Genomic DNA, 12,395 nt, shown 5'->3' on the forward strand with positions numbered 1-12,395 from the left:
CTTACCGTAAAGGTAGTCTCTAAATTTCTTGACCCCAAGGCTTCTCTGTCCAATTGAGAGTAATTGCGTTCTGCTTGCGTTAGGCTTCGGGAAGCGAAAGAAATAGGGTATAGTACAGGAATTCTAAGGTTTGACCCGGAACAAATTAGAACGGTTACGAAAACTTCCATACTTATAGAATCGGATTCGCTCTTTAACGTCGTGAGGTCTCCCAATCTCGCAACCGTGGGGAAAATCCGCCCTCTTGGAAAATGGTCGCCAAAATGACTAAAACTCTACTTAACTTTGGATGTAATTAACGGATTGACTCTAAAAAAATATTATTGTGTAGCTTAGAACACTGCGCACGATTGTTGTTCTATGCATTTTTGGCGTTAATGAAACCGGAAGCTGGCAACCATGCATTAAAACAGGGCAAATCGATATATTTCGGGAAACACAAAGTTTCTGCGGAAAGTAATTAGAGATTTGTTTAAAATTTTCCTAATTTAATAGCAGGGGGCGAATTGTTATCTATAATACTTTTAAAGATGACTAAATATTATTACCATTTTGGAAAATGGTGATCAAAATTATAAAACGCTACCTAGCATACCCAGATAAGCTTTGAAATGAAGAAACGTTACATACAGTATTTGTTATTGTCATGGATTAACCTTAAAATACACCATTTTGTCAATAATTATAGATATAATTACAATCTTATATAGATTGATACTATTTTAAATTATATATTTTATTTAGTTTGGTTGTAAATAGTTTTAAACCGAGGGCTGTTCACACAGTGAAAGGCTGGGAAAACTTTTGTAATCTGATTAATCAAGCGAGGGTGCAAACATAATCACGACATTGACATGCCCCTCGTTTTAAACCATAAAAGTTTTTCGGTACTAGTTTAAAGCAGAGCGTTCATACATGTAGTATGAGGGGATTTTAGTGTATAATGATGAATCGTTCAAAGGTCAGTTTTGTTTACTTTCCGCCTCGAGTAAAATGACAAGCTCGAAAGTCTATGTCATAAAAAGGTCATAAAAAGTCTCAAAAAATGAGGATAAGACTCAGTTGAATGTTGAGGATTTCTAAAAGTCACTGCGCCTAATACGAGATGGAAGTCGTTTGTTTGATATGTAGTGCGGATTTCGGAAATAAGAAAACCGTGTTAGTTACAAAGGGTCTTTAAACTGTCATGCAAGTTTGAGGAGAAAAGATGGACTCCATGAGCGTCTTGAACACCTTACATCCATTCGTTTGCACGAGGCGTGCCAAAAACACTATACACGAGAGGAAAATATTGTGAAATACCTAAAAGATGGTAGTTCAACGTCAAAGGAACCAAATAAGGATAAATTAATGAGATACGAGGTTCATTCGTTCGATCTTAAAACAAACTGTTTGTTCTGTGGAAATATTGCAATCGCAGATGAAAAACATCCATCGAGAATTAAAGGTATTGTGCATTTGGTTGAAACAATGGAAATAAAATCAACACTGATTAGAAGATCGAAAGATAGAAATGATGAGTGGTCGCGGCTCGTACTAGTTAGACTTGAAAATGTCATAGATCTTGTAGCTGCTGAAGCACGCTACCATAAAACTTGTTATACCAAATTTTTAACGGAAAATGTTGAGAGAGAAATAAAATTGGTCGGGGAGTAGATGCTGATCGTCTTTGTGCCTACCTTGTTAGTAATAATGAGTGCCAGTATTCTTTGTCAGAATTAGAGAACCGTTTTAAGGAATTTTGTAATGAAGGAGTGGAACCTTACGGTTCGAAGTATTTAAAACAAAAACTCGTCCGTCATTATGGGAAACAAACTAAAATATCAGAACTTATCGGAAAAGACAACGTAATTAGTTTCAAAGATCAGGCGGATAAATTGATATCGAGTAGTTGGTATTCAAGCAAAAAATTGAATGAGCAAGACGAAAGAAGCTGCTGCGAAAATTATTAGAGAAGACATTCAAACTCGTGTTTACAATCTGGAAGAATATACGTTGGAAGAAGTTATACGAAACGGTTCAACTAACCTAATTCCAATAACTTTGGAATTATTTTTAAAAGAAGTGTCGGGAAAAAAAACGCTTCGAGATCAAACCACGTTAAGCTTAACAGCATCGGACACGCTATAGTAGCAGTTACAAGACCACGTTCTTTCATTTCAGCAGGAGTTCATAATAACCCGAAGTACGAAACAGGTTAAAAAGCCAGTAACAACAAAGTTTCGCCGTAAAGCTCAGCGGATTCATACACCGCTAACTCCCAAAGAAATAGTTACCCCATTTTTAGCGCCCACGCGCATTAACCTCCACACTTCCGGTTTGGCACTATTTTTATCTTGTGATTTTGGGAGCGAAAATGGCTCACGTCTGCTTCTGTCGGAGCGGTGTAAATTAAGCCTTGGCTAAGAAGTTGGCTTTTAGTTGGAGTTTCTAGTTTTCTACAAAACATATAAACGATCGTCAATGATGTTTTGTTGTGATATGTGTGAGTGAGAATTCCGTCGTTAAATTAAAAGGGTTTGGACAAATTTATTCGCAGTATCTTTAATATAAGAATTGCAAGTTTCAACGTGTTTCTACGTCCCCCATATCGCCATTTTCCTTTTCGACGGAGATCCCAGCCAACGGAAGTTTTGGAACGAAAACCAAGGAGCATAGATACCACTACGATATACTGTAAGGTTGTATGTCCATAATCAGGCTAATCCTTTCTATGCGCAACGACAGAATCTTGTTGTTCACGATTTTTACCATTAGCTCTATGGCCAGTTTCATACTTCCCCCGAGGGGGGGTTATTATGAACTCCTGATTTCAGCTATTCAGTTGGGCTTGGCTGTTCATCTTCACAAACAGATCGGGTCGCGTTACGTAATTGACGTGATATCTCATCTAGGTGTCTGTTCATCTTACACCGAAGTAACGAGATTTGAGAACAGTATTTTGGTGTCTAATGAGTCCCAAATTTCGGACGACTCTTTTAAACAATTTGTCCTTGACAACGCGGATGTTAATGTTTGAACACTCGACGGATTAGGAAGCTTTCTTTCCATGGGAGGCATAATGTGTGTAAAACCGTCCTCGGCTGTTAAGACCACTTTAAAAATGCCACGCACAGTACATGATATTGGTTCATTTGAAAACGTTAATCTCACGCCATACAAAAATCTAGTATATGCGGTCTCAGCAAAATTATTGCAACAACCATTTCGTACAGAGCTCGAAAAGGCCAAAATACTGGACTTCGTGTGGATTTGTGGATATATATTGAAACAATCAAGTCCTAGCCCAGAATGGAATGGTTACATGCAATTAAGTTCAAAGTGTGAAAACAATTACTCTACAAGCAAAGTAATCATACTGCCATTTATTAACTTCAATCCGTCGAACTTGACAACAATTTACACTTCCATTTTATTTGCCGTTGACCAGTGTCATCGATATAACCAGAAATCGTATGTAGTTATCTTTGATCAGCCACTTTACATTAGGCGAAAGAGATGGTTTTGGGGTTGCCCGAGAAATTATCATCGGTAATAGTTCGACTTGGGGGGTTCCACACCCCTATGTCATTTATGGGTGCTGTGGGCTATATAATGGCTGGTAGTGCACTGTAAAAAATAATGGTGTTCAAAGGGTTTATATAGGGTTTATGATTTTCTCAGCAACCACTAATGGTTTTACAGCAGTAAAAGGGTAACCATTACTGTTTTAAAACAACTTTGATAAACCATTTCTGGTTTATAATAAGAAATGCCGAGGATCTGTGAAAAAAATGGTTTCAATGTAGTCCCTTTGAAGATAACTCCGTGATGGTTTAAAAATGGTGCATGCAAAAAACAGCAAACCATTACGGGTTTGAAAGTGGTGCATAGAAAACAGCAAACCATTACTGGTTTAAAAGTGGTGCGTGCAAAAAACTGCAAACCATTGAGGGTTTCAAACTGGTACACGCAAAAGCAACAAACCATTAGTAGTTTTAATGCGTTTTACCTCTCCGAGTGACGTATATCACGGAGAGGTTCTAATTTCGACGTTTCTATGGGTGTGTGTGTGTGTGTCTGTCACCGCGTTCGCAGTTGGAAAATCGGAGCAAACGTATTGTTAGTTTCCGGACTGCGTTCGCAGTTCACAGAAATTCGGAAAACTGTCGCTACTTGATGGCCTCTAACACCACCATGCACTAGTCTTCCGTCTATACCACATAGACACCAATCTGCAACATTGGCTTCTAACACCACCATCAACTGGTTTTTCATCTATACCACATAGATACCAATCTGCAACACTGGCTTCTACTCTATTATCGCTGTTATGGTTAAGATTTACGCGGCGATCAGCTAGGGTTACGAGAAACGTCTAGCCTCCCTAAGGTGGGATCACCACCGAAGGTTTTCGCAATTGCGTACTTTCTTAATATTTACTGGGAGACGATTGCTATATATACCCTAGATTTCCAAAACTTTGGCAAACGCAGTACGCTAGCGGGGAAACCAAAATAATAGTTTAAGTTCAAACGATATTACGAATAAAGTTTCTTAAAACGATGTAAGTATAACTAAAGCAAATATCTGACGAAGATAATAATTAATATCAAATAAATTTAAGAAATTGTTTAAGAAAAACCTCTATCAATCAAACATTTCTAGTCAAAGTTTATATAGGACGAGTAATGAAGATTGCGTATGAAGTCGAAACACTATACACATTTCATAGTCAATATAGAGCGAGTAAAAAAGACGTTACTCCATTGTATTCCAAACCACGGAAACTCTTTTGCAAAGCTAATATCGGACAAGTAATGATAACGTTAGTTAATAAAAAACTGAGTAATAAGGATACAGCTTCCACTCCATGTTTCACATTTTATAATCCTTCCTTGTTTTAGTATTCGAGATAATCGTGTTTCTCAACTCAGAATTAATACGGAAAGAGTAAAGTAGAAGTCTATGTTTTTGTCTGTGTGTGTCCGTCCATTGTTACACTAGTGCGTCGCGTTAGCAGTTAGCCTTGTGTTGATGTGTTAAGAAATCATACAGAACCTTAATATTCCCTTTTTCCATAATATAAAGTGAATATGTGGAAGTATTTTTCGTAATTATGATGCATTTAGTACTTTTGTAGCTTTAAAGCTCTGTTTCATTTTGATATTCCAAAGATTTTTTTTAATATTGTTATTTGAAATTGCTGTTTATATATTACTTAAGCTTTACTACATCTGTATATAGAATAATCCTTGGTTTAGTGGTTTCATGAAGAAAACTAAGACCTAGACTCCGGCGGGTTATCAAGTATTATCCGCAATAGGCTTAGTGAAACAAAGAGTAAATAATTGAGGCCTGAGGTGAAGTAAACTTTAGGCTTTGATTTTCGTGTCTATAATGAAGAGACATTAACGGTTCAGAGTGAGCCGAAAGTTAAATACACTCATTAATAATCAGGGTAAGATTTTATAATAGAAGAAAAGATCATGGTGGCAATTAGATTTGTGAAAGGGCTAATGGTAAACGGGTAGTAGCTACAGACTTTTTATTCTCATTACGGTGCGCATTGACTATTAGTGCGTCCAGCTACAATTTAGCTTTGGTGTTATTTAACGTTAACATTCATGTTGGCAAACTAAGGATATTGTTGAGGTGAGACGAGACGATAGTGTTTACACTGCATCCCAGTTGTGAATGTAGCTATCAGAATAAACGGTAAACAGCTGAAGCGTAGACTTCATTTTCTGTTCTTTTCCCCATTGACCGATTTCCATGTGTCCGAGATTTATTCTTATTGGATGTAAAATGTCGTCTGTTTTACTGTATATTCGCTATGCTTGGAATACTGCTTCAATATTTCATAAATTTTACTTCAAAAAACAGAAATAATTTCATATCTAGGTAAATAAGTTTGTAGTAGTAGACCTCTTGACTCGGAGAGGTAATATTTTGGTTTTCCCAACTTGTTTATCCAACTCCCACCCAATACGTCTAAGTTAGAAAGGCAAAGATTAGACACACCCACCCTGGCGAAAAACTGTGTAGTCCTCCGATAAACAGTTTCTAGCGAAATTCGCGCAGCTATTCTGAGAGAGCGGTCGCTCTCTTAGATAAGACTTCATACTGCTCTTAATGTATAAGGAGGGTTTTTTGTTTGGATGTAGTTTTTTTTGTATTGTATTAACTGTTTTGAAATAATTCCACAGAACTACAATTTGGGCCCTTAATATGTGGTTAAAATTTCAAAAAGATCCATCCATTAGTTTGTGTTATAAAAAATAAAGTTGCTAAGGGTGGTTTTCATTTCCATAAAATTAATCACACCTTTTGATGAAAAACTGGAATTTTTCCCATAGAAATAACATGGGAAATTTTTCGAAAAAAAAAAATTGTGTCTCGTGCCTTAGAAAAACTATACGTTGGTTAGTTTTGGGAACGGTCTTAAATTAAACTTTAAACTATATTCTAGGATCATTTTTCTTGTTATTAAGAAAAATTAATTTTAAGTATGTTTAATTTAAAATTTTAAAAACTACCCCAATCTGCGATATTTTAGCATTTATACACTGTTTTATTAGTAGATATCAGCGCGACCAATATTGGCCTTTTTTTACGTATAGTTGCCTCATAATAATCCGATTGTTTATTCTTAAACCTTTTGGTTGAAATGGCCTATCGATAGTGAGATAAGCCTGCTTTAATAACTCCAGGGAGGAGCTCTTTTCCCCTTTTTCACCCCGTTTGTGGCCGCCATTTTTTTAGGGGGAAAATTTTTTGAGAGTGGGTCCTTTTTCGTTGTCATTTTCATATGTTTTGAGGATTTGCTCATGGATGGATTTTGAATATAATATAAAGTAGGTTGCAAGCTTTAATATAAGCCTAATTTCATAATTTTCCACCTTTTTATTGTCCCACAATCTATTTGTAAACTTGGCACTTTTTTTAAGGCGGTGAAATTGCGCTAAGCCTTGGCTTTCCGTTAATTTTTGCCGTTTAAAAAAATGTTTATTTCTCGTTGCCCGATACTTCGCCTTCTCGTATCGTCGTACTTTTAAAGTTTAGACTTTGAAAGTAGTGCTTTGTTTTCTTAAATATTACTTAATTGTATAAAATTTCAATATTATAATTGCGTAAAACGAATTCAATGTTGTTTGTTGATGGGACGCGCCTTGCATTTGAATTTCGTTCCCTCGAAACTACCCCCCCCCCCCCGAAGAATTTTTATTTATCACCGTCTTTCGGTCGCTTCAGCCCGAAAACAGCTGTAGTGAGAATTTAGAAATGTTATTTATTAAAAATGTATGCGCTCAGTGTGTTGTTGTGTTTGCATTTTAATGCTTCTAATCGTGGTGCGCGTCGAGGTTTACGAATCCAATGTGTGTTGCGAAATGAAAATCAAGGGTGGATACTATATGATCTATGCTTTAAAAGGAATTTGACGGCGCCATGCAGTCAAGCAAAACGGTATTAGGCCTTGCCAAAACTTGACTGAGCCTTGTCATATTATCACCTATCAATGATATAATAAATTCAACCTCGGATATCCTGTGACGAGGAGATTGTTTTGAAGTTACTAATAACACTCGATTTTGGAGGTAGATGTCATCTATTTAGACATAGCGAAAGCTTTTGACTCAGTGCCTCATCAGCGGCTTTTGGCTAAACTGCAACTATTAGGTATTAATAATAACATCTTTCGGTGGATCAAATCGTATCTCCTATATAGAACCCAGGCAGTACGTGTTGGCAAGTCCTTAAGCAATTTCCTCCCTGTCTTAAGTGGTGTTCCGCAAGGCAGTGTCCTTGGACCTTTGCTTTTCTTACTGTACATTAATGATCTCCCCAATGTCCTATCATCACCGCTAGGTTTCTTTGCCGATGATTTAAAAATATTTCGTGTGATCCATTCCTATAAGGATGTCCTTAGCTTACAATCTGACCTAAACCAACTAGAATCTTGGGCTGCCAACAATGGGCTTAATTTTAATAGTCAAAAGTCAATGGTTCTCTCGCTTCAAAGATCAAAAGTTGATGAAGCCTTGCCATCCCCTTACTTTCTCGGTAATAACAACATTCGACGGGTAAACGAGTGTCGGGATTTAGGAATTCAGGTCTCACACGACTTGAAATTCCACTCTCATATCAAACGTACCTGCGGTCGTGCCAATTGTATCTTAGCAACAATCAGGGCAAATTTCCCTAATCTATCTCCTAGCCTCATAACGCGCCTCTTTAATTGCTATGTTCGTCCCCTCCTTGAGTTCGGAATACAAATCTGGAACCCCTACATGACCTGTGATATTCATATGCTGGAAGGTGTTCAAGCTCGTGCATCCAAAATCCCGTCCACTCTGCGTCACCTACCGCTTAACGTGAGGTTATCCACTCTGGGTTGGGAATCGTTGGCAACCCGCCGTACCTACCTTGAACTAGTTAGCCTTTTCCGGCTCTTGCTTAATGAAAATCAGAGTTACTTCACCAATGCACCCCTGCACCTAGTCACTAGAGGTAATTCGCGTAAACTTTTTCTACCCCCCTCTCGTCGTGATCCTATGAAGCACTCTTTCTTCCGACGGGTGATCCCCATCTGGAATTCGCTTCCTGCTGATGTGGTATCCTCGTCTTCAGTGGGCCACTTTAAACTAAGTCTCAAAAAATTTTTAGGTTTGCTTTAACCCATCGTTTTGCATTTCAGGAGTTGTATGGCTATCCCTTCTAATTAATTCCCCATAGTAAATAATTTCTTTTTTAAAATTTCTGTAACTTTCTATTGTCAATTCATTACCAAAATAGTATGTATATATATATATGTAAATTTTTTTTGGAGCTGTAAGGCTGTTTTAGCCCTAGCTCGTCACTTAAAAGGAACAAAAAAAAATACTGTCTTGTGACACTTGAAGTAACGATTTAATCTTATAAACAGACTAACATCATGAGCCCATATCGTAAATTAACCGATGTTGATATTAAAGCTTAATTGAAATACCGATACCAATTTTTTTTAAATCAATGAATCTTTAATATCAACATTAACAATTATCTACTGAAAGAGATAACTACTTATATTCCATTCAAATTTCTCGCAACACTTCAAATTAACGGATAGAAATGTGCAAATGAAGTTCAAACTGATTAATTGGGAAAATTGCTATATTGTTCACCGTTACTGATCACAGATAGATTGTGTCCTTCAGTAGTGCTTATTATGCTTGTAAAATGGTAAGTAAAATCTGTGATTAAAGTTTAAAATAGACTTGAGCAAAAAGGGCTTTATAAATATCAACTCGGTTACCGAATATCTAAAATTTGACCAAAATTAAAAAAATATTCTCTTCGTGATTAAAAATTTTGTTTGAAGCAGCAAGCGGCCATCTAATCCTTATTTACCTTATTTTGAATTAAAAAAAAATAGGTTAATACCTCTTTCAGTAGATGATTGATTGATATTTCAGTTTCATTGAGTTTAAAAAAAATTGGTTCCGCCATTGTTTAATTTTCAATATTGACCAATCGACAATCACAAATTTTAATAACTAAATTACAAAAACCGGTTCAAAACCTTATTAGTTTTGAAACGATTAAATTCTAATTTTAAACATATATACTAGGTAATTCCTCGTAGGTAATTAGTTTATTGTCTTAGTGAAATTAATGCTGAATTTTATATACACAAAATAAATAATAAATTAACTTCTAAAATTTAAATGTAAAATGAATGCATTATTTCCCAATTAATAAAAGATATCCACCTATTTTCATTCTAATTAATTTCCCACTTAATATTAATTAGTCCTAATAAGCTTAAACTATCAAATTAAGAGGTTTCTTAATTTTACAAAATTATTATAATCTAACATGCAAAAATCCGTGGCTTAAAAACATTTTACTTTTATATTAAACGTTGCAAAAGAATTGACCAATAAACACTAACTAAAATTACCTAATGAAAGAGGATAATGAAAGAGGAAGTGACACACATTTGGTTTGGATAAAGGTTTGGCGGGAGATCCAAATGTCGATTTGGATTTGGGTTAGAGAATACGGTTTTAAGCGCCCTGTCCAAATGGAACCGATCCAAACGTTTAGATTTTTAGAGGTTTCTCATATCATCTGTTTCCGAAGTCTGCTTTGTACTATTATTTATGCTATGATTTTATGCTTTATTTATCTTGTAAACATAGGCAACAGTACCGCTAGTTAATCCAGGATCCACTTTTATCATATTATATTAATTATGGTTATTGATAAATGAAGCTTCGTTAGGTGCTAGGCAACTTTACGTAAGTTAACGAACTAACAGTCTTTCAAACTAATTACATTAGATTATTGTGAGAAAATCAAAGTGAGTTAAAAATCCTAGGTCTCTATAAATATTTCTCTTGAAAGAATTGATGGAGCAAGTTTTATTTTAGCGATAGTTTTCTGAATATTGGATCATGGGCTATTTTCTGAATATTGGATCATGGGCTATTTTCTGAATATTGGATCATGGGCTATTTTCTGAATATTGGATCATGGGATATTTGAAGCCTGTCACCCATTAAAACAAACATTTCCTGCCCTGGCTCTTTCAACATTGGTTTTTGGTAACAATTAAATTTAAAATAAATCATTTGCATAATGCACATTTTAGATTTTTAATTACAGTACTAACGCTTCCCACGAAAAGAATGTATAATTGTCAGCCTTTTCCAACAGTATCATTAGGTGTTTATGAAATTAAAAATAAATAAATCTTTTTGGTTTAATTATCGATGGTTATTAAAGAGGCTTGGACTACCTTAATCTGGTCTCTGATGGAGAAAGCTCTGCGTTAGTGTAAACAATAGTTTTTAAACTTTGAATCATGGGATGGTTTAGTTATTATTTAGTGACAATTATTAGGTAACAGTTAAATTTGAAAATTTTTTGCTGTCCATAACTCCGTTTTAAAAATTATAATTTCTAATTTTGTAAAATAATTATCTCTTTACGATAAATACAGTTTATTTCCCTAACTTTCATTTCAACTTAGGCCCTCGACTATGGGAGCATCTAGTTGTGCTACCCCCAGATATTTTCTTATATCACTCTAAGAAAAATTAATTATGTTAGGAACGAAATGATTAATGCAAGTTGATGAAGAAATTCATTATTATTTAATAGATATTTTTCATAACAGTAATTACATTAATCACCCATTTATGTTAGTATAAATGATTTGTGTTAATATACAACATGTGATTTAGTGGAATAATTATAAAAATTGATGAAGCCAGAGCTAAGGAATTAAAATTGAATAGGCATAAAACAGCGATTAGAGCTTGACTTTATCTCGCCATTGTCAACGTCACTTTATCTTAATCCATAATTGAAAATTATCCACAGATCTTGCGTGTTAAATCGTATTATATCCACAACTTTATTTATAAATAATTGGTTATCCACTGATTTGTGGATAATGGATAGAAAATGTCGAGCTCTAAATGCGATATAGCTAAAATCAATCCCACTGGCTATTTATAATACAATATAACCTTTGTCCTATGTCTACTGTTTTGAAAAAGTACTGATATGATTTATTGTGTAAAAAATAAAGAGTTGTAAAATCAGGATTGTTAGGCTCCACAGCTTTGTAAATCATTAAAAACACGTTTTATTTTGGAAGTAATTTTATTTGTTAAATTTAAAACATAAAATAGTAATTCAATTTTTTTAATTAAATAATTATTAATAAATTTCAATAACTGTTAATAATTTTAAATAATTTTTAATTAGTAAATTTATGTGAAAAAACGTTAGTGAAATAATTATGTTTAAAAATTTTGGATGATTAATGGTTTATATTTTTAATGAATGATGAATGCTTATAATAAATTTAATTTTTGATGATAAATGATGATGGTACCTAAAAACCATAGGATTGTATTATAAGTTGGAACACAAGAAAGCAGTTGACCTGTATAATATCAAAAGTTCATAGGAAAACAAAAAGTATCATTCACTGAATCTTGTTAGCATCGTGTAATATGAGAAAACCGCCATAACGCTTACAAAAGTGTGTTTTTGTTTCCCTTAACAACCGTAGCAAGTGTCATAACTTAACAACGTCAATAAAGTGGACGATGTTATAGTTTGGATCGCTAACATTGAGTACTTATAGCTTACATATATTATAAATCTTTGACCTCAAAAAATTTATTTATTGGTTGAGGTGGGTCGTTTGCTTCTCATTTCACATGGTGCTATAGACAAGGGCTGGGAACTATGATAAAAGTATACTTTTGGTTTTCAACTATAAGCCTTTGATAATACCATAAGTTAATAAGATATGCTCCATAAGTATGAGATACTTCGTAATGCTAAAGACAGCTCGAGCTACTTCGAGAACGTCAAACGAGAACTAAGTACACTCGGTCAATTTTGTAGAAATT

At 34.7% G+C, this 12,395-nt stretch overlaps 1 long non-coding RNA gene across 1 annotated transcript; it reads left to right on the forward strand.

Annotated features, from left to right (window-relative positions):
* Positions 1 to 7,206: 7,206 nt before the first annotated feature.
* On the forward strand, positions 7,207 to 11,857 carry LOC149630992 (uncharacterized). The gene is made up of 2 exons (XR_016374018.1): positions 7,207 to 7,577; positions 10,395 to 11,857. It is a non-coding gene; the product is annotated as an uncharacterized LOC149630992 (long non-coding RNA).
* The last annotated feature ends 538 nt before the right edge of the window (positions 11,858 to 12,395 follow it).

Source organism: Phalangium opilio, unplaced genomic scaffold (genome assembly GCF_054372755.1).
Source record: "Phalangium opilio isolate 3A_F unplaced genomic scaffold, DU_Popi_V2 ptg000101l_1, whole genome shotgun sequence".
NCBI classification, from domain to species: domain Eukaryota; kingdom Metazoa; phylum Arthropoda; class Arachnida; order Opiliones; family Phalangiidae; genus Phalangium; species Phalangium opilio.